Source organism: Panthera pardus, unplaced genomic scaffold (assembly GCF_024362965.1).
Source record: "Panthera pardus isolate Hobbes unplaced genomic scaffold, ASM2436296v1 HiC_scaffold_27, whole genome shotgun sequence".
Classification (NCBI taxonomy): domain Eukaryota; kingdom Metazoa; phylum Chordata; class Mammalia; order Carnivora; family Felidae; genus Panthera; species Panthera pardus.
In genome coordinates this window covers 110,618,929-110,624,258 of record NW_026526843.1, presented here as the reverse complement: position 1 = coordinate 110,624,258, position 5,330 = coordinate 110,618,929, and the positions used below count along the sequence as shown (strand labels likewise).

General features: G+C 42.0%; 1 non-coding gene across 1 annotated transcript; it reads right to left on the bottom strand.

Moving 5' to 3' along the window:
- Positions 1-3,920: 3,920 nt before the first annotated feature.
- On the bottom strand, positions 3,921-4,027 carry LOC128774051 (U6 spliceosomal RNA). Its single transcript, XR_008418516.1, has one exon. It is a non-coding gene; the product is annotated as a U6 spliceosomal RNA (small nuclear RNA).
- Positions 4,028-5,330: the final 1,303 nt, after the last annotated feature.

Here is a 5,330-nt window from a genome sequence, read left to right as displayed (position 1 = left end):
AGCTGTGATTAGAGGACTGGAACTTTTAAGTCCCACCCACTGACCTTGCGGAAGGGAGAAGGGCCGGGGGTTGAATTAGTTGCCAATGGCCAGTGAGTTAATCAATTATGACTATGTAATGAAGCCTCCATAAAAACCCAAAGCACAGGGTTGGGAGAGCTTCTGGGTTGGTGAACACGTGCAGATGTGGGAAGGATGGTCTGCTCTGAAAGGGTATGGAGGCTCCGTGTCCTCTCCCCATACCTTGTCCTCTCCCCATACCTTGTCCTATGCATCTCTTCCATCTGGCTGTTCCACAGTTACATCCTTTTATAATAAACCAGTAATCTAGGAAGTAAAGTGTTCCTCTGAGTTCTGTGAGCTACTCTAGCAAATCAATCAAACCTGAGGAGGGGGTCACAGGAACCTTTTATAGCCATGCAATCAGAAGCACAGGTAATAGCCCAGGCTTGCGACTGGTGTCTGAAGGCTGCACGGGCCGGGGCGGGGGCAGTCTTCTGGGACTGAGCCCCTTAACCTGTGGAATCTGACGCTATCTCTGGGTAGATAGTGTCAGACTTGAGTTGAATTCTCAGACACCCTGCTTATGTCCAAGATTTGCTTGGTGTTAAGTGAGAATCTCCCACCACCACTACTAACACACACTGTGCAACTTGATCCAGGAACCTAAAAAAGTTGTATATGATTCAATTGTTCTAAAGCTCAAAAATCGGCAAAAGTAATCAATGGTGGGAGATGTCAGGATAGTGCTACCTTGCAAGAGGTACGGTAATGCCTGGAAGGGAGGTGAAGGCTGATTCTGGGGAGCTCATACCCTTCTATTTCTTGGTGTGAGTGCTGGTTACACGTGTGTGTTAACTTGAAAATTCTTTAAGCTGTATATTTATACATATACACATTTATTTATACATATACATACACATACGATTTATACATATTTTTGTATGTGATAGATTTCTATTAAAAAATCTACCTAAAAAAATAAGCTTTTAAAAAATTCAGAATCTAAAGTAGTCCCTAACCAATAAATATCATAACCTTTAAATATATTTCCTTTTTTCTTACCCTATGTATATTTTATATAGTTTAAATCACACTGTACATATATCCTGAACAATTTTGTATGTCATATATAATTTTTAAAATATTTTTCTCGGGGCACCTGGGTGGCTCAGTTGGTTGGGCGTCCGACTTCGGCTCAGGTCATGATCTCGCTGTCCGTGAGTTCGAGCCCCGCGTCGGGCTCTGTGCTGACAGCTCAGAGCCTGGAGCCTGCTTTGGATTCTGTGTCTCCCTCTCTCTCTGACCCTCCCCCATTCATGCTCTGTCTCTCATTGTCTCAAAAATCAATAAACATTAAAAAAAATTAAAAAAAATATTTTTCTCCTTTATTTTTTATTTATTTTTAATTGAAATATACTTGACATACAGTAGTTTAAAAAATATTTTAGAAATGCCTGCATAATATTCCACAGTGTGGATGTCCATACGTTATCTGTTTTCTGTTGTGGAACATTTATATTGCTTCTAATTTTTCACTATTTTGCTATAATGATGGGTACACATTCAAATGTAAATATTTATGCACATCTCTGAAAGGTTCCTTATAATGGATATTTAGAAGAATCACCAGGTTAAAGGGCTCCTGATAGGTGCTTCCAAAGTGTCCAAAAAGGTCGTAGTAACTTACATTTATAATGAGAACTACCATGCAATAGTTCTTCTCCATTACCAGTAAAGTGAATTACCATGTAAAAATTGCTAATTTGGTAAATTAAAGTTCAAAGTCTGTATCCCATTTTAACTTGCATTTTTTTTACTAATGCAGTGGAATATTTTCCAAATGTTTTCTATCCATTAAGATTTCTTGTGCTGTGATCTGTTATTTTTCATATCCTCTGCTCAGTGCCCTGTTGGAATTTCAGTGTTTCCTGTTTGATTTGTATGAGGTCTTGCTATCTTTTTTTTTTTTTAATTTTTTTTTTTAACGTTTATTTATTTTTGAGACAGAGAGAGACAGAGCATGAATGGGAGAGGGGCAGAGAGAGAGGGAGACACAGAATCGGAAGCAGGCTCCAGGCTCCAAGCCATCAGCCCAGAGCCCGACGCAGGGCTCGAACTCACGGACGGCGAGATCATGACCTGAGCTGAAGTCGGCCGCTTAACGGACTGAGCCACCCAGGCGCCCCGACAATGTATATTTTCAGCAAATATTTTTCTCAAGTGGTGATGTGATTTTCAACTAATCGGTTTTTGAGATAGGGAGAGGTTCTATTTTTACTTCATCAAATTCATTAATATTTTTGTGATTTCTTGAACTGCTGTATGCTCCATCTTTCACTAGGAATAGAAAAACATTCAACTATATTTTCTCCTAGTTTTCCATACTTCCATTCATTAGATATTCAGCTTTTTAATCCATCTTGAAATTATTTAAGTGTGTGATATGAGGTGAAAGCCAAAGGGCTTTTCTCCCCAAATAGTTAAGCATCTGTACCAGCATGATTTACTATCTATGCTTCTCTTATTAATACTACAGTATATTAATTCTAAATTCTTTGATCTTTTTGTGAGCTTCCTGCTGCATTAAATCTGGCTCTTTATTTCAAAACTAGTACCATCATATTTTAATAATTGTACTTTCAAAATGTTCTAGCGTTTGATATGGTAAATTACCACCTGTCCCTTAAACAGATTTTCTTAAGATTTTCTTTCTTTTTTTTTTTTAGTTATACAAGAATGTTTTTTCTCCTCTAGGAACAATTTGTGTCTCTCCACTTACTCAAGCCTTATTTTAAGACCTTCAGTAAAGTAGTTTTTGCTTTCCTTTCATACAGATTCTGCTATTTTTATCCATTTATTCCTTAGAATTTTTAATATTTATTTGTAGCTGTTATCAGCTGGGTTTTTCCCATACATATATAATTTTTTTAATGTAAGCTCTACGTGCAATGTGGGGCTTAACTTCACAATCCCGAGACTAAGAGTCACCTGCTCTGCCAACTGAACCAGCCAGCCACCCCACCCTATATATGTTATAAATGCTTGATGTTAGTATATGAGAAAACAATTTGCTTTTATAATTAAAAAAATGTATTGTCTAAACTGACTCTAGAAAAAATAAAAAATCTCAACAGACCTATAACAGGTCTGTTGAGAAACTGAATCAGTCCTCACAAACCTCCCAGCAAGGCAAAGGCCTGGACCAGAGGGCTTCACTGCTGGATCTACCAAATAGTTAAAGGATAACACCAGTCTTTTTCAACTTCTTCCAAAAAACTAAAGAAGAGGGAACACTTCCTAACTCATTCTGTGAGGCAAGAATTACCCGGTTACCAAAGCCAGATAGACATTACAAGAAAAGAAAATCACAGACCAATATCTCTTATTGAATATAGATGCAAAAATCCTCAACAAAATAATAGCAAATCTAATCCACCAGCAAATTAAAAGGATTATTCACCATGACCAAGAGGGATCGATCCCAGGAATGCAAGGGTAGTTCAACAAAAGAAAACCAATCAATCAGTGTAACATCCCACATTAATAGAACAAAGGGAAAAAACATGATGTTACATATATTTTACCACACACACACACACAAAAACTACCTGGTCACCTTTTTTGAAATTCCTTATTCTAAATTTTTGCTTCAGTTAGAAAGATCAAAGGGATCAGACTATAAGGACCAGACTGCGACCTCCTTTGCTTCACTAAACATGTGTTGGTCTTCCAAACTACTACTTTTAGATCTACTGCAACCACTGCAACAGCTCTTAGTTTCCTTTCATGTGGATAGGTCATGATTCATTCAACTAGTCCCTAATTCATGGATATTCAAGTTACTATTAAAGTTTTGCCCATGCAAAGCACACTGCTGAACAGCCCTGCACTTCTTTTTTTTTTTTTTTTTTTTTTTTTTAAATATGGAACGCTTCACGAATTTGCGGGTCATCCTTGCGCAGGGGCCATGCTAATCTTCTCTGTATCGTTCCAATTTTAGTATATGTGCTGCCGAAGCGAGCACCAGCCCTGCACTTCTGAAAGTAGTTCTATGGGATAAATTCCTAGCAGTAGAAATGACAGGTCAAAGGGTATCCACTCTAGCTCTCTCCCACTAAAGAGGGCTGTTGGAATCTGTAACACACTAAGAAAGTATTCTGCTGGTTCTGCATGTAGTGTTAAAACCAGAACATGGAACAAGTGGTACCAAAACTTTGTGGCATCAGTTAGCTCAGGGGTTGGCAAACTATAGCCTACAGACCAAACCCACCTTGCCACCTATTTTTATATAGCCCACAAGCTAAGAATGGTTTTGGTTTTTGTTTGTTTTTTGTATTTTTAAATGATTAAAAAACGGGGGGAGAGACTAGGGAAGATGGTGGCATAGGAGGACGCTGGGCTCACCTCATCCTGCTGATCACTTAGATTCCACCCACATCTGCCTAAATAACCCAGAAAAACACCAGAAGACTAGCAGAACAGACTCTCCGGAGCCAAGCATAGACGAGAGGCCCACAGAAAAGGGTAGGAAGGGCGGAGAGGCGGTGCGCGCTACACGGACTGGCAGGAGGGAGCTGGGGCAGTGGAGGGGCGGCCCACCCGGCAAGGCAGAGCCCCCGACTCTGGCTTGCGAAAGCGGAGGGGCTGGACTGCGTGAGTTCTGACAGCCAGCAGGGCTTAACATCTGGAATGTTATAAGTCAACAGCTCTGCTCACAGAGTGGGAGGGCGAGAGGACCCTGGGAGGGAGAGGTGTTGAGTCCTGGAAGACAGAGCTCAGCTCGGCGGGGAACAAAGGCATTGGGAAGCACCATCTCCCTCTCCAATCCCCCAGCCAAAATCCCAAAGGGAACCAGTTCCCGTCACCGAACTTGCTTGCACCGCGCAAACACCCAACGCTGTGTTTCTGTGGATCCATCGCTCTGCCGGGTCTGCCTCCCTCCCGGTAGCTGCAGGGCCCCTCCGGCAGGGGACCACTGACAGCAAAGCAAGCTGAGCCTGCCCCTCCCACCCCTGTGCACCTTGCGGATCCACCCCAGCTAATACGCCAGATCCCATCAAAGCAGCACCACAAGCTTGGCAGTGTGCAAGTAGCCCAGACAGGGGCCACACCACTCCACGGTGAGTCCTGCCCCTGGGAGAGGGGAAGATAAGGTACACACCAGTCTGACTGTGGCCCCAGCGGTGGGCTGCGGGCAGACAACAGGTCTGACTGAGGCCCCGCCCACCAACGCAAGTTACTCCAGACAGCACAGGGGAAGAGCCCTGCAGTTCCACGCCACCCAGGGACTATCCAAAATGAGGAAACGGAAGGAGTCTCCTCAAAAG